General features: G+C 33.5%; 1 protein-coding gene across 6 annotated transcripts in view; it reads right to left on the reverse strand.

Moving 5' to 3' along the window:
• The window catches only part of LOC135122911 (protein abrupt-like), a 91209-nt gene that overhangs the window by 58433 nt on the left and 8489 nt on the right, over nucleotides 1-24287 (reverse strand). For 4 of the 6 annotated variants that reach the window (XR_010279484.1, XM_064047429.1, XM_064047426.1 and 1 more), the window contains exon 1: nucleotides 7808-8201. The exons of 1 other annotated variant lie outside the window; for it this stretch is intronic. The gene's annotated coding sequence lies outside the window, so the exon portion shown is untranslated. Of the gene's footprint in view, nucleotides 1-6417; nucleotides 6483-7807; nucleotides 8202-24287 lie in introns of those variants that run through there. One more of the 6 variants, XM_064047428.1, reaches the window with a different exon arrangement.

Below are 24287 nucleotides of genomic sequence, written 5' to 3' on the forward strand. Positions count from 1 at the left end.
AAATTCGTTTCACAAAGAAAAAAATTTGAGATGTTACGCCAACGTGTATTAATTAGTTTAATTGATTGCATGCACTTTTTTCTAGTCCACGTAAGTACCTGAAAATCGCACAATTTCCTCTCTCTAATAACAACATTGAAAACTAATCTACTCCATAAGCAATTATTATTATAGCAAAGGAAGTCTGCTCACTTTTATGTAAATTCGAAGATTGATAAGTGTAGTAATAATTATTTGACTTTAACAAGTAGACGGATTTTTCGAGTCGATGTTCTGCTCTGTTGGCTTATGTTCTTGACATTGACATTTAATTATTGAAGCATTTAGTTTACGCCACACCTATTCGCAAATTGCCGAAAAAAAATACGTCTGGTTTTCTCTCTCCAATCACAATGACCTGACTCAACCCACTCGAGTTAATTCACGAATTTTTAAGCGAAAGACCCAAAAGTATGAAGCAGCGATAACTGCAGGTAATACATTTTAATTACTACTTTAATTACCGGTAATTAGTGCGCAATTAAAGATAGCGTTATCGTTTTTACACATTCGCTGGCGTTTTTTCCGTATTTAGCAACGTCCCTATTTCAGCCTTATTAAATTATTTTAAACAATTGCGCATTGAATATAATTATGAATTTATCGTGTGGAAATATCATGATTATTACCGAAGTTTTATTTTAATTTACTTTTACGCACCACAAAACAAATATTTTAATTACCATTGTGTTCATTACAGTTTAGGCACTTAATTGCTGGATAATAACTCGTAAAAACTAACAATACCCGTTGGAAATATGACTGTATTTTAATGCACGTACCCACAAACTCCAATTAAAGGTTGGAGAGTAAAATTAATAATATGCTCATTAAAAAGTAAAAAAGATGAAAAATTCCATTCAGGGTAAACAGTCCTAAGCGTGCACGAACTATAATTGGTATGATTCATGCCGCATTGTTTAACTCGAACGCGAATACCCAAGTGGTTTGAATGTGATAAAATAACAGAAAACACTTTAGCGCTTAGACCGTTTCTAAATTCGTAATCAGTCGACTCGAATTAAATATTTGCTGAATTTGTTTTTACACTACGCGTGTACTTTAACCATACTTCCGTTATGATTGCCAACGTAATTTTTAAGAAACCACAACAATGATAAAAAATTGCACAAATACAACTAGTGTTTTCTTGCGGTTTTATGCAAATTATATCAATTTAACAATATTTTTCACATGTCGAAAAAGTCGACACAGCTGTTATGCTTTTCACAAAAATTTCTCAAAATATATCATCATCGAAATATTTCCTATCACTTTCGTCGATCTGGTGATGAATGCGCGTGGTTTACATAAAAATTGATATTCTATTTCGAATTATCAAAGTAGCGAAAGTGACTGAAATATCGTCTTTTTTAATTAAAACGTTTGAATTTATTATCCCTCCAAGGCAAATACCGAATTATTATTCCGATGAAAGTCAACATTGATCAAAACCATATTTCACAGCTGATAGATGGCTTCTAATGAGATCATATAGAACACTCCTTTTCCCAAATTCTAAATTTATTAAGATTAGAAGGGATCACCGCGGGGTACAATTACTCGAAAGTATGAAGACGGAAATTACATAGAAAATTTTTGAAAAATTAATAAAATTACACTAGAAAACAAAACAAAAGGGATAGTAAATTTTTTACCTAATTTTTTTATCTGTCTACAGGTTGTAATCACTCACCTGTGAAGGCTCAATAATTAGAGTACATCAGCCTGTTGTCTGGCAGACCGGGCCACAAAGTAATAGATTATTAAAACATTTATGTATTTTCAGCAACCACCGAGCAACATGAAACGTATAAATGGCTATATTTAGGTAACAAGAGTGAAGCCGCAAACTTACATAAATGTGGACATGGACACGCAATACTTTACAAGTCACTAGAGATTGCGTACCCGATCGGTCTAATGTAATTCGGCCTTAAAACTACAAACTCGAAAATGTTTTGATCGGAGCATTGACAATTAACAGTGTTGGACGCTTTGGCTTTCTCTCATTGTTACTTCTGTTGCTTTCTTCCACAAGAAGGAATCTGTCAGTGTCTGAATAAAGGTCCAGGTAAATCTGATCGTTTAGTATGCGTGATTTTAAAATTCAAAGGTCGCGTCATAAAATGTGTGAAATTCCAAGTTCATTGTGAAGAATTTCGGAAGCCATCTTGAAGCGATTTGCTAAAAGTACAACGAAAAAAATTCAATAAAATTTGTAATTCCCAAAACTGTCACTTTCTAATGCCACTTGATAAATAAATTGCTGGAAAACATTAAACAAATTTTGATTGTCATCATATCGCTGATTGTGTTTTTCGAGGAACGTAAAATTAACGATTTAGTAAACAGAAAAAGGTAAGTGCGAGATGGTCGCCACTTTGATTGGCGATAAAATAATTTGCCCATCACTCCTACCAGTACCAGTACCAGTTTTTAGAAACCATCATCAAATGGCAACGTACTCTTTATTCTCCACTAAATCTAAAAGATTGCAAAACAACAAACAGCAATTAAGAATTATCACTCTGCAGCATCCTTTGTTCGGTTCCTAACATGAAAATATAAAACGTGATAAAGTAACACGAAACGAACACTTGTGTAAAAAGCTAAATTAAAATTCTTTTGTAGATGCCTAAATGCGCATTAAGGATTCTTCAGGGACATGTCAATTTACTTAAAGTCTCTTGTAAGCCCTTTCAGGATCCGAGGGCGCTGATTCAACAGTTTCTGATCATGATCCCTGTAATCGTGGTAATAAGTACCTATAAAAAAATCTGGAGAGGAGCTTACGTTGACTTTGGCTGTGCCAAAGCCTAAAGGATGTTTTCTTATTTAATTAGATAAATTCAAGAGATTTGTTTGACGTTTTGTAACCTATCCACACTTCCTACAACACATAAGTTTTTCATACAAATCACACCTGTTAACCATAATTTGTTGGATTCGAACACTATCATCTGCACTGTTTCAAAATATGAGACGATTTTGAAATCCATTTAAATTCCATTCAAATTCTACAGCTACTGCTTTTAAAATATAATTTTAGAAGGTTCGGTTTTTTGTTGTCAGAACAAAAACTTGCATCGGATATTTATGTGCCTAGTTCACATGTTACATGTGTTGGCGCATACAATAAAACAATTACATAATACGTACATCTAGGAATGTTTAAAAAAAAACCGATTTTGATAAAATCAGCATAAAAATGTTGAATTATCGGGCGATCGTTAGGGCAGCCGACTTTCGGTACAACTTGATTTGTGGCTTCAATAAAAGTCAAAATCTGTGTTATTTATTTCAAGACAATCTGAAAAATTCAAAAGTAATTTATGTAAAGATTAGAAACTCGCAAAAAAAGTCGCTCTCATAACCGTGGTCATTAAACCCCGAATTTCCTCCAGCAAACTTAGCATTTTTTATCACTTACACGGTTATAAAGATGTCTGGACGGATTAAATTAAGAAATAACCGATACCCAAATATGCGTAATTATGTCGTTACGGCGTAATCCCGAAGGTGTCATTTATGTAACGCGTGTTGGCTTGAAAGCTGCGCTTCGATTACAAATAAATGTACGTGTATTAATAATAACGCTTACATTTTTTCTCGGCACTCATGCCAAGATATTTAAAAATATTTCACATAGTTAATGCGTGTAATAATGTCACAACAACTGGTACCAACATGAATCGTGCGTAATAATTGCCGAAAAAAACAACTCGGAGTATTTTTACACCCGTGGCGCCGAAAATGAAAAACTCCGCAAAAACTGGCGCAACATTGTAACAAATCGCACTTTGAGCACTGCTATTTTTCGGATTGCCAAAACGCAAACGTGTTATTATTCGACATTATTAGCTATTAGGATGGCCAGGTGCGATTCGAACACGTAGCTTGAGGATGACTTCAAATTTATATTCTAACCACTTACTAGGTGAATTTAGAACAGCTGCGTTTTTTGCTGGTCATTTTTGCCATTGATTTTATCGTTTTGCAAAGTTCGAGGTTGGGCGCTTTTTCTGCACAGACGGTTAATTGATAACGCACGAAATTCAGATTATCAAATCTGAGTCGCCGGAAGGCCGAGGCGACATCTTGGACTCGTAGATCGTAGAGATGAGGATTTTCTGACGCGCTGGCAACCCGTGAATGGTACCGGTCCATGCCAAAACGAAAAATGAGTAATTTTAATGTATGGTCTTTCTAATTTTGCCACAAAGTTTGGACACTGTTTTAATTCTAGTTTACAAAAATTGAACACGCGCACAATTTTCTCGAGTGGGCTTTGGCCAGTTGGTTCTGACGTCACTGACATTGTTTAACTACAAATCATATGTCTGATTTTGACGCGAATCGTCCTGTTGGAGCCACTTGTCAAATTTTTACCAAAAAAATTCAAAATCACAGTTTTTATAGAATCCACATCATCTGTCTACTCTCCATAGCGCAATTTTTTTCTCAATGCTAAAATTTGGTTTGTCCTGATTTTGTTGTTTATTGCTTCCTCGACATTAGAGAGATGTTTAGGAATTATTGACTTATAAACACGGACACGCGACATTCACAAGTTGAGGTCATGGAAGATTCGCATTCCGGATACTTCCGCCCGAAAACAAACTGACGTAATTGTGGCTTAAAACCACGAACTCGAAAATGTTCGGATCAGAGTAAAGCCGCCAACAAAAACAATAATTTACCTTTGACTTTAATTGTCACTGTTAATTCTTGAAAAAAAAAGTAAGTTTGCTACGTAATTTCCTACTTTTACGTTAATTTACAAGATTTTTGAGCGCAATCCAGTTTATCCTTAACAATGCTTCGCTTGAAATAATTACCCAGAATTTTTTATTGAAATCGACATACTTAAATAACAAATTCTCGATTTTACTTTCATGAGCTTCGCTGCAACTCAAAAGTCATTTTTATATTTAATTCTGTGTTCATGGGATTTCTTTCATAGCCACACACATTTCTTAATTATTTTTACTTAAGTCTATTCTTTTAAAACAAAAACAATGTTTGCACAGGTACCCCAGAAGAACTGACTAAAGTCATTTGTTTAATATCGAAACCGGGTTTAATAGTTGTGATATTTTTGAGCTACACTGATTTTTGACAACTCTGGAGCATGTTCTAGCTGTAAAACTAAAATTTTCTGCTTTTCGGGAGATTGACAACATGGTTTTTAGTCAAAACAAGCAAATAAAAACAAACGTGCACATAATTTTGATATTTTCGTCAAGTAAGCAATGAAAAAGTGTCATCTATTTCGAAAAATTCTGCAAAACATATATAGTTTCGAAAATTAAAATATACCTTATAAATTTTATTGCCAATAATAAGTGGTATAATGCTAAAAAATATTTATGGTTCACGTCAGCTCACCCGTGTGGTGTCCGCACAGGGTCGGGTTTGCGCCATTCTTAAAATTTAAGAATAAGTAAAATACCATGTGTATGTATTTGTTTGTAATATTAGAAATAACAATTCAAGATATTTTTTTCGGACCACGTAATTATATAAAACTTAATCCCGTATAGATGGTTCTTTTTATACAGATTATTATCGTAACGAAATGGTAACTTTTGGAACATCGTTATACACAAGCCGCTGTTTTTGTCGGTTGTTTGCAAATTTGGAACAATGGCCGGGGTGCTACAAGCATGTTCTGTCAAAATAAGTAAACGATGGGATTTTTTATCCCCAGAGATAAAATATGCAGCAATATTTGTACTTTTAAATGCTCTACTAATAAAATCGTCTTCTTTCGATTATGTTAAATTCTGTGGAGTTTGACAACTAATGGATACTGGAAATCAAAATAAGATTTTTATTTCTTTTAATGTTTCTTAATCGATGAGTGTTCTAAATCATACGTTCAACCAAATCACTGTTCTGGTTTTGAAAGAGTGAACATTGACCAAGTAACTTTTAATAGCTTTATGTTCTGTTGGAGATTATGGTAATAATAATTTATAACCCTATTCACCATTTCTAAAGCTAACTACCCGAGCACGTCATAAATCTACACGTTTTGCTTCCAACCTGAAGTATAATTAAAGTGTTTACCGGTATAATCTTCAGTTATCAAGACCCATCAGAAGTCATTTGGACAATTTTCACGACTTCAGCACCGGAGTTATACACCGTGTTCAAAATTTTTGTACTAATTCTACGTTAAACCAGATTATTTTTAATTTTGGAATTTCTCAAGCACGATGTTTTTCCGGCATCACATTAGTGGTTAGATATGAAAAAAACATGAGGCAGAATTACGAATTCTAATGGTGACTGAAATTGAAGCCGAATGTAAAACAAAACATTTCTTAAATCGCTGTTGTAAAATGACTCTTACAATTTAGCCGTACTTACTTGAACGAAAAGCACATTTTTGGACTAAGCACGGCGCCGCTTTCGGTGTTTTTTCTCAACTAGATTTTTAGATCTTTGCGGTGGTGAGCTTTGATCAGAAAAAATTTTATTACAATTTTGCGTTTGTTTTGGCAAGGAATGACCCAATCCGTGCTCGAGTGTCTATTTTTAATGAGATGAAGAAAGCTGCGGTGAACCGGTGCTAAAGTCTTGGAGATGTTATGTAGATGGCGCTAGGAAGTCATCCGGAGTGCTAATGAATTGTTTCAACATTGTTGACGCCGGATAATTGTTTAATTAATGTTATAAGATTCGCCGAATTTGGTTTTTATTTTTGAGGAGTAGGTTGACGTTTGCGTTAAGCCAATGATATCATGTATTCCAAATTACAATAAATTATAATGTGAAATAACCTTTAAAAATAGAAAGCGATGCTCATCTTGTAAGTTAGTTATATTAACAATTACCTGACCGCCCACCTCCGAATTACCTACACGGTGTCGTTAGATGTTAATTGTTTTCGATAAAAACAAGTTATTTTGGAAAACACGTCGTAATAAAATATTGCGCTAAGACTTCGTTAATAGGAATGAATATTTAATATCGACGGCGTAAGTTTCCAAAAGATTGGCCATTCGTTTATGACTTGACGCAATTAAACGCTCAAGGTTCGTCTAATTACAGAAAAATTGAAATTAACGTTAATTATCCGGTGGAACAATTAGACGAAATAGTGTGTCATGTTTTTAGGAAGGTGGAGAAGAGGGAAAAGCGCGAAAGCTCGAGCGCTTATAGCGGAAGCGTTAAAATAAATAAAATCAATACAGCACTAAAAATTAGTAAGTGGACAATGGCGCAATGGCAAAAAATTCGGGATATGCGCAAAAATAGAAAAACCGGCGAGTTAAAAACTACGTTCGTGCGCAACACAGAAGTACAAGAAAAAAGTCCATTTCTGATTGGTTCCCAATAATTGCAAAATCAATACGCAGTTTAATGCAATTTAATTGATCAAACATTGACGAATTACTCCTGGAGCGAAACGGAATTCTAAAAGCGTCCACGATACCGGGGGTGGCACCCCCACCCCTCCGCCTGTCAATCGCTTTACATGCATCTACTTACGGTTTTTCGCTCCCGCGGCACCCCATTTACACTATCAACTTCTATTCATTATTTATTTTTCGGTCCGTAATTTAAACGGTACGGACCGTGGTTGCCAACCCGCACCACCAACAAACACCCATTAAAAAATAAATAAACAAAAGAGCATTACGAGTAAGCGCGTAATTTTCGCGCGTAGTATCAAAACCGAAATAGTGTCCACAGTAGTCGAAATTTGAAGGAATTGGCGCGCTCGAAAATTCAAATTGATTGGTTTAAAACTCACGTTTAGTGTGGTGTTTTAAATTTTAGCGGCTTCCGTCGTCGTCCAAAACAGTCGCAAATCAGCACTGCACTGTGTTTCACATTTCCGTAAATAAAAATGGGGATGAGTAAAAAACGCAAAAATCACTACACTGCAAAAATCCGATTGTGCACAACGCGAGCCGACAACGAGTGCATGCAATCTAGCCAGCGTTGCAATTGTTGAAACAATCGCGATCGGTCCACAGCCGCCTGCTTACTTAGTGCGTGCAGAACACTTGCGCGTCGACCTGCCGCGTTTACCGCCTACCACGATTTGAGCAGTACTTGCTCTCGGTGGCACTTAGCCTGCCATCATGGCTGCTACACTCAGATCAGAAAAACCGGCCATGTCCGTACGTCCGCCCGACTTACACTGCAACATTGCACTCTTCGTCTCTATTCGCATTCGCACCTAGCCCGCCCTCCCGCGGACGATGCGATTTTTGCGGTTTAACCGACGTTAATTGGGGCGCCGCGCTCTAGATTGATACTGTCTGGATGAGATTCTGCTGTCGGCGGGGAAATTGACAGTTGAATTTCGGAAATGAACTCGCGGATGGGCGGTGGGCGGCCGGGGGATAAATTGATTTTAATGTAAAAATTATTCGCTCCGGGGAAAATAATTAGAGGGGAATCGCCGGGATTTTTTTTTTTAAACAAAGAAGACGCTTACTCTACGTGTGCGGTAATAAGCTAAAATGGAAAAGATGCTAATTTAATAAAACCGTCACTGCAAAAATTATTATTCTGGTTGCACATTGGTAAATATTTGCAGGTAATTTCGGATCTATAAATAATCGGGAATTTTATCAGTGCAAATGTCGAGGTAAAATTGCCAATTATCTTTTAATTTATCTGTTGTTAACTTTATCGTGCAGTAATAATTTTGCTTCTACACAGTAAATTTAAATATTAGACTTCATTTTAAGTACAGTTTTTTTATTTCCCCTTATTGTGGGTTTTAAAAGCGATAAACATTTTTTCTGCCGGTTTTAAAAAACATTTTTACGTAAAATGTATTTCTTGTTAAACAAATTAATATGACAAAAATAAATGGAAAACAAGTGTATATAAACGAGATTCGTTGCACAAAAAGACATTTGTTGCTAAAATAACCTTTATGTTGATAAATGACGTGCAATCAACAAAAATCATCTCCAACTTGAGACATTTTTTTGTTAATAAATCCTTAAAAGCTTTTGATTACTCGTCATGCGACTGTAGCTTCAGTCATATTAAAATCTCGGATTTTAAACAATTTTTACTCGATTTGTTATTACAGTTATTACGTTAAATACAAATACAGATTCTCTAGGACATCGTGTTTTTACGAACCTTTTAATCTGCTGAAAAATAAATGTACACGTCATTTTTATAAATTTAGTGCTTAAACGTCACAAGAACAGAAAATCAACTTAGATCTTATTAGTGTATATTTATTTTGGGTATAGGTTTCGAACACTTGTTTTCCTCGACGCCCTTGCAATGAATTTCTCATATTTTGTCGACAATGTTTGAACCCTGCCAACAATTTCTGATTCATACTAGTTTATTACACCAACAACTAAAATATTTAAGACCTATTACAAAACAAATAGAGTAGAAAGAAGAAATAATGACTCCAAGGCCCTAAAAAAAATTACTTTTTACTAATCTGCTTAAAAGGTATTTTCTATTATTTGAATGAAACACTAACCTTTTTTCAATTACTAGACAACTTTTGGACACGTGTTTTCCTCAGCGTCCTTGGAATGAATTTCTCATATTTTGCCAACATTGTCTAAACCTTGGCCACAATTTCTGATTCATTCTACTTTAAAGTAACAACTAAAATACCTATGTAACATCTATTAGAAAACAAATAAATTTAAAAGTTTAAATGCTACAAGAACAAAAAATCCTCTAGATCTTATTTGAATGAAGAAAACTTTTTTCAACTACTGTACAATTATTTCGGTACAGATTTCTAACACTTGTTTCCTCAACGCCCCTGCAATGAATCTCTCAATTTTGCCGACATTGTTTCAACTTTGCCAACAATTTCTGATTCATCCTATCTTGAACCAACAACTAAAATATTTGACATCTAAATATTGTAAAATTATTCTCAAATTTATTCGCTAAATAACGGTTACCATCATTCTTAATAATTTTTTTATGGGGTTCTGGGTATTTGGATTTGTATTATTTGATACGTTTGCGTGCTTCTTCCTGTGGTTCGATTGAGTACCGCCGACGGTTTAGCAACTTCTGCCCATCTTGTTTCCGCTGTGTTGTTCTTGTTTCTTAGTTTTTAAATCAATCAACGTTTGGAAAATTGGTGTATAAGAAGTCTTTGTCAGTTCGTTTGAGCAAATCGCTTCCTTGTTATTCTTTAGTTTGTCGTTTTCCATCGATTCTAGTAACGTTAATTTTTTTGATACTGGATTGATGTTTCTCATTAGTTTTTGTAATTCTGTTGGATGATGTTTCCTACATACGTTGGATGAATAATTTGTGTTCTCTTTTTGTGTTTTTCTCTTTTTTCCATCCTTTTTGTTTCTCTTTTTTGTCTCTACCTCTCTTCATAAAGTTCATTCTTTAATCATAAATTAAAAGTTCTACCTATTGGTTTAAACGCTGCTTTCTAATAAAGGAAGAGTTGAAATATAAGTCACACTCACAATATATTACGGTGATTATAGAATACAGCACATCGGAGATTAGTTTCAAAAACAATTTTTCATTTTGTAATTGGAGAAGAAATTCCTACAATTGTGTGAAAGTTGAAATCAAAGTGCAAACTTATTCAAATAAAATATAATTGTAGTACAGTAATAAAAAAATTGATCCAAAGTTGTTTCGACAGAACTTCCCTCGCTCCTGAAGTATAATGAAACAAAAAACAATTTTGTGATTACGTCAAATTTTTGCAAGGACACGTATATCAATTTGGATTGGTGCAGTGTAATACTAAAAATTGTATTGTATTTCCAAAATTTTCTGGGAAAATGGAGTGAGCCGTTCCTGATTTAACCAATAAAATAAATTGTCTCATTCATTAATTTTTTGAGTCACAATCTAAAAAATAGTAATGCAATGATAAATCACAAGCAAAAACTCATTATATTTTGCACATTTTGGGTAGTATTTATTAGGCAAGATTTTGAGATGACGTCACCATTTTTTGAGGGGAATAAACATAGATTTTGATTAACAATTTACCATTCTTACAATAACTTTCAAACGTCTGGAAGATTTCAAAGTATTCAGTTCTGAGGTTTTTAATCTGATCAATAAAAAATTGGTCGAAGGCTATCAGTATAATCCGACAAATCCACCTAGCCTTTAAAAAAATTATAAAATTCGATTTTACGACTTTCGTTTTATAGAAGAGGCATAAATAACACCCCTCGCCCTTCAGCAGTAGGTAATAGCAATCTGAAGCTAAAGTATTTATTTCTGTTAATTATTATTTAAATTATTAATTAAATCACAATAAAACAAAATGTTCTGAATTAATAATGATAAATTCGTACACTACAAGTATATGAGTATATTTTTGTGTAACATTCAAATCATTTTAGAATACCATTCATTGAAATGACCTCATCAAATTATTGGTGGGGATGATTACCCAAATTTTGGTTAACCATCTACAAGATATTTCTAATATACATACAAAATTTGACAACAATCAGTTCAGCAGTTTCGGAGATTACGTCTCTAATAAAAATGAATACAGGCAGACAGACAGACAGACGGAAACGAGAGATTAGTTTTTTCGTACTGTTGGGGTGATGAAACGTCGAGAAAACATAAAAGTGGCCATTCGATTACAGTATAATCTCACTAATCTGGCACTTCGATAGATCGGCGCGTCCAATAATCTGGCACCCTCCGCCCACGCCTCCCTCGCCCCTCTACACCTGTCTAGCAGTCTAACCTCAAAACTTATCACGTGCACGTGCTTACGTATTTTTTTTTTTCAAGTGAGAATAGTTTATAGTTAAAAATGTCAAATAAACGCATATTTTATTCATTACCTATGACTTTTTCACTATAGTCCACTAATACGAACATTTCAATAATCCGGCACCCTCTGGTTTTTAATAGTGCAGGATTAGTGAGATTATACTGTATATAGTTCCTTAGCTTATGCTCGGGAAGTAATAAATGTGAAATTACAAGATTTTATTAAATAAACAAAATTAAATTACAAAATTAAGAAGTTTTTATTCCAAATTACTTCTACGTAGTCAATATTCGAGAGAAAGAGGGAAGCTGACACAAGTATCAACATTTCTAAGTTCTTAAATAGTAGAAATTTAAGAATTTCGATATTTTCTAAAATATTTAACCTTTTTTTCAAATTTAGAATAGATACATTGAATTTTGCACTCTCATACATTTGGATACAGGAATTTCTCTATAAAAATTTTACAAGTGAAGATGAAAATTTATTTCCAAAACTAGTATTCCACGTAAAGTACTTATTCTATGACTGATTAATACAATGCATTCTTTCTTTTCGATTATATTTTTGCCATTCTCTTAATATTTGTATTTAAAAATTAATTTTGAAACAAAGTATTTCTCACTGATTACTTTGATTTATTTCATGTTCAATTTTTCCCATGAAATTAATATCTATCTTTTGAGCTTCTTTCAATTTCCATTATTTCCTTTCTGGACTTTAACCTTTTTTGCGTACTTTTCTTCCTGTGAATTTTGTTATCTGAGCAAACTTTGTAAATTTCTGGCCGAACTTCCATCAATTTTTCGAAAAAAAATCTTTCATAATTTCTGCAACGTTCAATATAAATTTTTCTAGCTCTTTGTTCAGGTTGAAGGTTCGTGAATTTATTTTAACCATCCCATAAATCCTTAGTATTGTAAGATCCAGGGATTACATTCTTTGTTAGCACGTGTTTTTAAGTACTTTTTAGTTTGTTTCTTCCAAGCTGTTTTTTTTTTTTTTCAAATTAATAACCGAACTAAATTTATCTACAAAGTACAAAAACAGGTTTCCCGAGCTTACGTTTTATTACAAATACTGAGAAACAGAACAATAAATCGATTATTTAATTACTATTTTGGTAACAATTTATTTTTAAATATTTTTCGAAATATTCCAACAAAAGTTTTTCCGGTGATTCTAAAGTATGTATTTCTAAATAGAAAAACTGCATACTGCGTCCACAGATGTAACAATAGTTATCGGTTTAGAGCAGACGCGACAAAACACAGTCCCTTCTTGAACAATAAGTTCAAGAAAAGGGTTAATCCATAAATTAATTTGAATTATCTTCGACATATTGGCACACTTGTATTGCTTTAAATGATTTCAATTCGAATGAAAAATAACAGGATAAAGTCCTTTCGACCACAATAAAACCTGCTATTAATTTTCCAAAAGTACTTAGGGCCCGACTTTACCTGAAAGGGTGGCTTAACACCCAGTGGTTTCTCCAAACTACCATAACACCCATACCTTTCCTAGTTATTTCAAACTTAGTACAATATTTGCCACGTGATCCATGAAATGTCGTCTTTCTAGATAAATTTCGATAGAATGACAATTATTTTTTTTTTTTTAATAAATAAGCACCCTAAAAACGATTATCTAAATTACATCTCTGCGATTTTTCACGACTCTTTAGAAAGCTGTTTTCAGGTGAAAACGTGGTTTTTCTCTACTGTTGAAAGATTAGGTTTTTTTTTAATTTTTCGCTTCCTTCATTTTTTTGGATCAAAATTCTGCTTCTAAAAATACAAAAAGATTGAAGTTCAAGCACCGTCCTTGAAGGTTTGTCGATGATTTGGCTTTATAATTTATTAAGGGCTTATACCTTATAAGTAACACTACATTTTACGGGAGAAATTGATCAGCCATTCCTGATGATATGAGCGATATGTCGTTGTTAAATTAATGTCACTACAAAACGTGGTAAACATTAGTGGCTCTAGAACACTCCCTTGAGGTACTTCGTATATAAACCACGTGATCCTGATCACCGGAATCTTCAGATTACCGAAGCATATTAATTGCACAAAGTAGAACGCTTTACTGAGTTGGGGGAACGATTTTTTCTTAAAAAAAAAACAAAATTTGTTACTTACGAAGGAAAAATGCAGCTCAAAAACCAAAAATTACCACGTAAAAGCTATACAGTAAACGCTCACTGGTATGACACAACTGAGCTTTAAGACTAGATTGTAAAACTGCAGGTACCAACGAGTTGGTTGAAAAGCATGTTTTTGACAAATAATTCTCTTAAAAGGAAAGTTTCACGGAAATAGTTAATCTTTGTCACAGTGCTTACTGTACTTACGACATAGCAAATGTCCGTCCGATTTACACGGCAACACTGCATGTCTGCATCTAGTTGGCGAACGATGCGTGCGATTTTTGAGGTTTAACCGACGTTAATTGGGCTGCGCTCTCGGTTGATACTGTTTGGATGAGAATCCACTGTCGACGAGGAAATTGTCAGTTGAATTTCGGAAATGAGCTTGCGGACTAGCTAGGGGCTTTAAATTGATTTTAGCATAAAAATTATTAGTTTGGGGAAAATAATCACGGACTATTTCGGAAACAAAACTAGTGTCTAGTTTTAACAAAAATCAGATAATCGATTTTCGATGAAATAAATTTAATTATATATCGTAATGAAGTAAGAGTAGCTTAAAGTTAAATTATTTACAGAAACGCAAAACATGAAATTAAACGGTGGTCAAAAATGACCGTATTAAAGTACTTCCGTTAGTATTGATATTTTAAATATCTTTCATTAGCGTTTTGTTTCTAATTTAATTTTGGACAATGGAGGTATTCAACATTTTTTCTTATAAATAAACACTGTGGGACGAAGCGTTTGTGTCATTATCACTTCACTAACAAATTAAACATGTCGTTTGTGCGGCAATAAATACTAGCCAAAGGTAAATAATGTAGTTTTTCCTCATCATCAATTTAAATGCATGTAGCTGGGGTACTTATTTAATAATTAAGTAACAATTAGCGATTTTTTAATAAGTTTCTAGTCTACGTCTATCTTAATAATTACAAAAATTACCCATTCTTCATAAAAAAATATATCAAGTGGTTAAAGTATTTTCAGAAATCATATGTTTTCGAAAGAGAAAAACTATATAATTTTAGTCATTATTAAAACCAATTTACCTCTTTGCATTTTTAATTAGCTTCCAATAAATCAAACAAGCGTGATAATTTAATCTAATACTTGCTCCCAGCACTACTTCCTTAAATTAAAAAAATTCGACCCATTTTTAGGAAAACTTATTGACGTTAAAATCTGTAAATACTAAACTCGTCACTAAACACACAAAATTATGCATTTAGTGGAAGCTAATTATTCCATTGATAACGAAAGGACAGAAAACAAGCAACTAATGACAAAGTTATGCATTGATTTCGACGGTCATACACTTTTTTATCTGGCAGACGTGATAACAGTGTAATAACAATTGAAATTGTTTTGTCAGAACGTTCATCACTTTTTTATTCCCTCATATGTCAGCCCGCATGCGACTGAACGACAGCTTGTTTCCTGAGTCTTTTGTTCAATCAAGGTGTTCAAATAATAATAAACTTGAAATAAAAAGGATATTGATTGATGCTTATTGGCGTTTTAAATTTGTTACCCAACTAATTTAATTTCGTGCGATTTCGTGTTTGGACACATGTATAAAACGGCATTAGTGTGTTTATGTTGAAATAAATTATTAAACGTTCCTTGTACATAGAGAGGCCAACGTCTTTATAAAACCGACGAAAACACTTAAAAATATTTCGTACATTCCTCCCTAACGATATTATTCTCTAGCTCTAACACCTTGAATAAAATATCCCACTTTATTACCTTGTTTTACTGAATTAGAAATATCCAATCATATGCGAGTTGCGCAATTAACGTCATACAAATAATAGTAATGATTCTTGTAAACAAATTATTAGCTACATTTTTAATGTATTAAAATTTCGACTTTGTGGAATAAATTAAATGAAGTAATAAAGACTAACAAATAAGTAATTACCATAATCATGCCTCCGCGTCTATAAAAAATGTTAGAAAAATAACTGAATCATAATATCCAGGACCTCGTTGTCATTTTGGCGAATTATTTTATTTCTTTATTAATATGGTGATCGTTAAAAATATGAAATGTGTGTGAAACGCTAAAACGTAGCTGTATAAAAATGTGTATACATATTTTAAAAATAACACTTCAAACTGGATACGCATGTATTAATTTTTTTTCTGAACTTTGACTTGCACTAGTTAAATGTTGTTGTTATAATGGTGATGATTTATTACTAGATGTTAGAATAAAAGTTTCAGAATTACAATGATTGAAATATGGAGTGAAAAACAGTTCAAGTAAATGTGGTTGTTCAACAGTAAATACAAATTTTGTTTGTATTTTCGTTAGTAAAACAAATAAAACAAACCAATGTTTTCAGCATAACGGAAATACTGAAATATTCACCAGAAGCTTTTTCTATATGGTATGATAATTTGGTAAAACAATTAACATACATATAAATCATAAATAAATAAAAAGAGAAAATAACAATTAAATGAATAATCATAACTAATTAACGTCAGTTATTTTAAGTACAATTGACTAACTAAGTGAAATAGAAACTATTTATGTGTGTGAAATTGTTAATTCCTACTATGGGAAAATATCCTTCGTCCACGAAATGTAGCTAACACTTTTGTGATGTAATTATTTTAGCCATACAATTTCGAAAAATTAAGCTAGTAAATCCCCAAATATAACTAAAAATACATTGATACATTTTTCCTTGGTACATTTTTCAAAGTCCAAAAAATGGCCTGAAAACTTGAAACCTTGATTCAATCAATAAAATAAATCGACCCATTCACAAATTTTCAGTCATTCTATATAGCAATTCTAGATAAGGTGTCACACACAATGATCATATACATAGAAACATCAAAGAAAACGGTGAATTAATATTAAATCGATGACTAGATTTTGCATCAACACAAACGCATTTTTCGAAGAAACCATAAACTCAGAACAGGAACCGAAGACCACCAACGATCAGAATTATTTAAAATCGTCTCTGCTTGTTTGATAACATGCCGAAGATGTTCTTAATACAAAAAAATTGGTACTAGGATATTTGCTCACCAGAAGGGGATCGAGACAGTGCAGCCCTTAAGGTGGAGATGGTGGAGTTCCATCTTCCTGAAAAGTGGCCACAAGGAAGGGTTGAGCTGCGTGGGAGTACCTGCGTAGTGACGCAACTTCAGGTGGGGTGCGTTCCAGTGGGGGTGAGCATGGTGGGGTTGATATTGGCGCTGCCGAGGACAGCGCCTTTGAGAGGGTACTAGCGGGGCGCTTTGGAAGCTCCGCTACACCTTATAATTTAAACTGGATTGCTAAGCTACGGGCAAACCAGTTACAGTGTAAAGAAAAAAAATGAGTTTTTCATACAAAATTTTGCGCCTTAAATCCACAAAATCAAGGTAGATTAATAAACCACAAGTACAGGAGTATAAATTGGAAATTGGGAAAGAAAAATTGTTTGACAAAACTAAGACATTGTCTACATTAAGACTGATCTTTGGCAAATGACATCTCTAAGAAAATAGGGGGCGGGTGGGCGGGGTTAATACTTGCTAGGACAAGATTGATTTTGGAAAATGACATAATCTCTAAGGAAATAGAGGGCGGGTGGGTGGAGCTAATACTTGCTAAGACAATATTGATTTTGGCAAATGACTTACTCTCTAAGGAAATAGAGGGCGGGTGGGCGGGGCTAGTACTTGCTAACACAAGACTGATTTTGGCAATGACATAATCTCTAAGAAAATACGGGGTCGGTGGGCGGGGCTAATACTTGCTAAGACAAGATTGATTTTGGCAAATGACATAATCTCTAAGAAACTAGAAAGACGGGTGGGTGGGGCTAGTACTTGCTAGGGCAAGACTGATTTTGGCAAATGACATAGGTAATCTGTTAGAATTCAGAAGAAAATTTCTGAAGGAACCCAAAAATAAAAAACCAAACGCAACAACGTTAATATGGGATACATGAAAAATGTTAATGACAAAAGTGGATTTGAGATGAAAAAGAAGATGAGCTGGTGGGAGTGTTAAGAGAGCCAAAAAATAAGGTCTCATACAGGAAAACAGGTTTTGTTAAAATGAGAAAGATAAGGAGCAGTTCAAAACTTAATAAAGACGAAAAGGAAATAACACTAATCTGATAGATATACAACTGAGGCAGAAAATTAACATCAATAAGAAGATATGGAGTTTGTGTCCTGTTAAGCAATAATTTGGAACGTAACAAAGTTCCAACTCATTTTAGATAGTTATTTAGAAATTGGAGCTGAACATCACATTACCCTGTAAAATATATACGCACCGATCCAAGAAAAAAGAAGAGATATAAAGGACCCTTTTTCGGAAAAAGTAGAAGGCACATATGAAAAATTGAATAATTGAATTTTTTTTTTTTTAACAGGAGGTCAAAGCTTGTATAAAAAAATGTGTTAAAAGTAAAACAAAACCGATTACACAGAACCAGCAGGATGTTAGAGAATTACAAAATAGGAACATACAATAAAAGTAGGAAAAAAAGATCATTCCGACATATTAAGAAAACGGCACGATTGTATTGAAGAAGAATAGGAGAAATTGGAGACAACTATTCAATACGCAACATAGAGTACAAACCTTAAAAAACATCGAAAGAAAGAGCACCGGTAGAATGAAGAATATAAACGAGAGACTGAAATTACAAATTCGTTACGAATGGAGGCATTATAAATAAAAAAAAAGAAAGAATATTTTACAGTAGGCAAATAGCACGAGTCAAAAATGAAGAAAAAGTTAATGAAATAGAAAAATAGTACAAAAGGAAAATAATTCGAAATTTTTATCGAGAGAGAATGCTTCAGTGAAATGCTAAAAGTCTATACTGATGAGGAACTGTAATATGAAGTAGAAGTCGAAGATGATGAAGAAATAATAAGCACTGTTGGGCAGTATCTAAATAAAGTATCTATATACATTTTTGGGTATCTAGTAGGTATCTGTATCTAGATAAAATCGAATTTAAGCACAAAATATCTGTATCTAGATACAAAATTAATGGCGCAGATACAGATACACTTTTTTTTTCACTTTTTTTTCAGTAGTTATTAGTTGAGTTATACTAGTAGTAATTTTTGATACTTCATGTTGGTGATTTGGGTCACATAATCAAAAATAGAGGTAAGAGGTCCACTAATAGTGTTCTGTGACGTAAATTTTCATATTTTAAATACCATCATTTCCTACATCGTAGCCTTCAGTACTCATACATCTTTAAATATAATCCTGAAGGGTAATAAATCTAAGCCATGGTAAGACGGTATTTTAAAAACCATAAACCAAAATTCACTATTGACTGCGTTTTGCCCTTGTCGGGGTAAAGCATTTTATCTGTGTACCTAAACAACCCGGGTCCGGTAGGCCCGCTGGTTGTATTTGTGTTATTAAATAAGAGTAATTTTAATAGTAAAAATATATTTTTAGAAAATAATAATTGCGTGTTACATAATGATTATTTTTTTCAATTAGCACAAATTAGTTTTGTTATCGACTAATCGAATGTTTAATACATACATTTCTCTCGCATAAATCGCATATTTGTTACTGTTTTATATCTTTATTTTTCAGACAAATGTAGCATCTTTTCCTGTTGCCACATGTGTCATTTCTTTACTTTTTCATTGTTGGACCTAACGCGAGGCGGGCTTGGCAGGTCCGTTTTGCCCTAGAATGTGCCGATTATGTTTAAGTATAATTATATTGGGCAATAAAATTAATATTTTTACAACCCTCGGTAGAATAATTTATCGTGATATATTCTCAGAAATCGTGAAACGAGATTAAAAAAAATGAGTTTCAACAAAAATCTGAAAATTTAAAGTTGCACTCTGGTGATTCCGGTCTGCCAGGCAGCCTTTGATTCTATAAGGGGTTTAAATACCTTTCTAAGAAATTGTACTTATTTGCCTTAACGGAACCAGCAATTCTTCCTAAAATGTATATACCTGTCTCACCGGGATAGACGATTACCGGACATGGTCATAAAAACATCGTAAGCCGATATTGAAGAATAATAATTTATGACAGGTTGCCGACAACAGACTTTCAGCACAGAATAATCATTTCCCCTATTCTTTTGAAATATTAATTTTAATGCTGGAGATAATTATTAGATATACTCAAACACAATTTGGACACTGTAGTATGGGAATAAAAACAAAAAAATATTCTTTTTAAGCGTACGTAATAAATATTGCACAATTTGCGACACATCAAACAGCGAAGCGATGGCCTATGGAAAAAAGAAAAGATTTTTCAGTCTTGAATAACTATGCTACAGTAAAACGTTTATTTTTTAAATTTAATATCCCAATCCCTTCTTCTGCACCTGTGGAACGGATGTTTAGTAGCGGAAACCAAATTCTGACACCAAGAATAAATAATTTAGGTGACAATACGTTTAAAATGTTGTTAATTTTTAAAAATTTATTAAACAATACAAAAAAAATACATAAACATGTTTTCAGTTATTTTATTCGCCAAAGCTTCAAAAAGTATCTGTTTTCTTGTATCTGTTATCTAGATATTTTTAAAAGTATCTGTCCCCAACACTGATAATAAGTAACGACCCAACCAAAGAAGTACGAGAAATGATGGAAAAAAAAAACAATACAAGTGAGAATAGGTTGAACAGGTGTATTTATAGGGTTCCTATAAATTATTATAGGGTCGAAGTAGGTCATGTGCCGCCTCTCAGTTTTGCACTTTGAACTTACTAAGTGCCCAAAAACTCACGATAAATACCACACGCATTTGTATAACTGGTTGCCTAAATACTTCAAATCTTCTTAAAAAATAAAACTAATTCATTAAACAAATTTATTAAAATCATTAATTTATTAAACATCACAGTAAATGTTAAAAATATTCAGCATTTAGTTTAAGGCACATATTCACTCTCTTTTTAATTTCCAAAATGTTCTATAACATCCTTTCGTCAATACTTTAGATTGTTCAATTTCATGCTGTAAGAGGAACTCCTAACAGCTGCGGAAATTTTGTCAAAGATGTTTGCGGATTCTGCTCAAGTCGTCTCAAATCATCAACAACTTCCTCAGATACTAAAGGTCTTTCAGGAGATTTCCCTTTGTCGACACTGACAGTTCGAACAAATCTGTTGATTACATCGATATTTGACCAGATATTCTTGCTTACAAGCGGTTACAGAATACACGGACTCTCCGTTTATGAATGTCCCATTGCGATAACACAACCTAACAGTGAAAGAGTCTTGTTCAACAGAATAAACCATTTTCACGGTCTTCGCTTCCTAACACAAAAACAAAAACTTTCTTACAGAAGCACCAAGAGTTTTGAAAACGACTATTTTGAACAAAAATAGCAAAGAATTTCCCAAAATCTCGAAAATAGAATTAATACCGCGTTTTTTTAAATTTCTGCTCTAGTAGGCTAAGACGCGTACGTCAGCAGTACAACTGAAACGGCTGACGTAAGCGTCATGGCCAACTAGAGCAGACATTTAAAAAATCATCCGATATAATTAATCCTAAAAATTTCTGTATTCGTCATCTACAAAATTTAGATAAAAGTTGAAACAACCGTAATTTTAGTCCGAATAATTTTTCTTGTGATATTATAATTTATTATAACAATCTCACTCGTCGGTAGTTAGAAATACATATATCTGGAGTGTAACGTCATCATTAAATTTTAAGAAAATTACTTCGGAGGGCAAAATAATCAAGTATTTCAAGTTAAACCTTAATTAGTTGTGACATTTAAAAGCCTATTTTCCTGTTTTATCGGAAGTAGGATGCAAACGGGTTGTTTATGTTCTATTTACGTCAACAGTTGTCGTTTTTGGAAAGGTAAATATAAACCGAGGAAAGCAAAGTATAAACTTTTTTAGAACTTGAATTTTCCAATTTGCGTTTTTCATATTTTTCAGAACCGCTGAAAACTTAATGAAATCACCACCAGCTCGAAGAACAGGAAAGATCTTTCAAAAGCTGACGACATACAAGTCATTCGCGAAAATGTACAAATTAATCCGACGCAAAGAACCGTTGAGAGATTAATTGTGAATTTTGTGATTAACATTTCGCAGCTTTTTTCGACATGTGCTAACACAAATATCGGAGGCAGCTCTTTTGGTAATTTCGTAACAAGTCTTCAACCAAATCGCACAGTAATGCATTGCAAAACATTAAAATCGCGTTTGAAATCCAATTTTGGTGCGACAAAAGAGTTCGCTTTGATGTTATATGACTGAAATTATGAAGCTTATAAACCGAGAAAGAAAGAAAAAATAAAAACAATGAAAACGATGTTATAGCGCTGACATGGCCATTACAAAACATGAACAACCAGTTCGTGCAAAATGGCGCTTTTTATAAGTTTTGTGTGATTGTTTTCTTGCTATATTTTTAATAAATGGATGCTGTAATCATGCTAATAAATATTAGTGCGTTCGCTTTCGGAGATAACGTTGTATGTATGGTAATGAATTCATAATTCTCATTTGTGGCCAAAAATTTTAACAATTTTACTCAGAAATGGTTAAGCGTACGGATGAAGAACCTATAAAGTAATTAATCAAAACCACGTTACTGAAGATTACAGCTCCCACGTACTTGTTATGTAAATACCACATTCCCGCTGCACTATTGCAATTTGTTGCACTAAATCATACCGCTTAATCGAAACAGTGCCGACATTCACATACATCGAACGTCTTTCAGCCGCTTCATCATTCACGCTTTCCTCGCCATACACACAGAGCTTTTGGAACACCCGACTGTAAAAATAAAACGACGAAAAATTTCCGGGAATCCGTTTTTTTCTAATTATGAACAATTTCAGTGGCGTTTCTTTCAGTTTCCGGCCGCGTCTCGGCTCGTAACGTGATATTTGCGATCTGTGTGTTTTCTTGCTTTATGCATGCCTGTGTTATATCTAAATTCAAAAATCGTCCTTAACGTATGCGGACTCTACCTTTATTCAAATTGAAAAATTTATTTCCGGTGCGTGTAAATGTGCGAATGGTAGTTCGCATATTTCCGTGTGCATCTCCTTCCTCTTCCCCCACGACGTCCCATATCCCTACCCATTTGTCACAACTCGCGGGATACGCAAATCCTGGCGAGAATTTGCCGAGTGTGTCGGCTTCAAATTTCGTAATTAGCGGGTATTCGCGGAGGGAGTTGAGAGTTTTTGACTTTTGAACTCGTGGAGGGACGATTTTTTGTAGTTCGCTGAATTGGAAGCTCGGAAAAATTGTCGAAGGGTAGGATTTAGAAATAATGTGACTTCAAATAGGGGAAATAACGACTTGCGGGGTGGTGAAAGTTGCGCGATTTTGTGAGTTATGGGTAATTAGCTTTAGGCAACGCTGTGTTCATTATGACAGATAATTTTGAGATAAAATTATAGGCTGTAATGAATTTTTTCTTTTAATTTAGGAATGGAGAATGTTTCCTACAAACACTCATTAACGTAATATATTTATCCCCACTGAGAAGTTGATGGCGTCATCTAAGGAATTATTAAACAAGTCCATAGTGAAAAGTAAACTTGGAGATGCATTCGGTGTCGGTGCCTTAGGGGTGCTGGAAGTCGCGTGTTAGGCGCTAGTCTAAAGAGTTCGTAATCCACTCTTTTTAAACAGAATCGAAACACACATGGTAAATTCTTGTAAAAACAATTTCATCATATTAGACTCGAAAATTCCGAGAATTCAACATCTGGACAATAAACATTTCAACATCGATTATCTTCTTGATATTTCATTATTTTCTGAATTTACGTCTTTTAAATCTACGCCCAAAAGTTTAATAAATATATGCATGAAATAAGCAAATTATTATTATCATCCCGCGTGTTGAAAAAATAAAAAAAAATATCATAGAAATCTCTCCTGAGTTTGTCGAAATAATTATAATAAAATCTCTCGTTAACTTCTGTAGAAATATTTATTTTCTTCTGCAAAAATAGTCTAAATTTTCTAGACCATTATTAATGAAATTAGGTATAAAACAAAATCGTAATGAAACATTTTTATTCCTAAGATTGAAACATTTTTCAGTTTGAATGTAAAATAAATCAGTCAGTTTCTGAAAATAAAACAAGCCCAATACGGATTTTCGAAAAATTTTAAGTTTACGTTTCAACATAAATTGTTTTGACCATTACTGCAAAATAATACGCCGTAAACATTTCTTTACGACTGAAGATAATAAGAACAGAACAAATTAGAAAGTTCATTTTCCACTAATGAGACAATTTATATCAGTGGCAACATGACGTCATGAAAAATATCGTTGAATGGAACTATTTCACGTCCAACTGTAATAATTATA

Source organism: Zophobas morio, unplaced genomic scaffold, assembly GCF_036711695.1.
Source record: "Zophobas morio isolate AGI-343-1 ecotype UQ-CSIRO unplaced genomic scaffold, CSIRO_AGI_Zmor_V1 ptg000005l, whole genome shotgun sequence".
NCBI lineage: Eukaryota > Metazoa > Arthropoda > Insecta > Coleoptera > Tenebrionidae > Zophobas > Zophobas morio.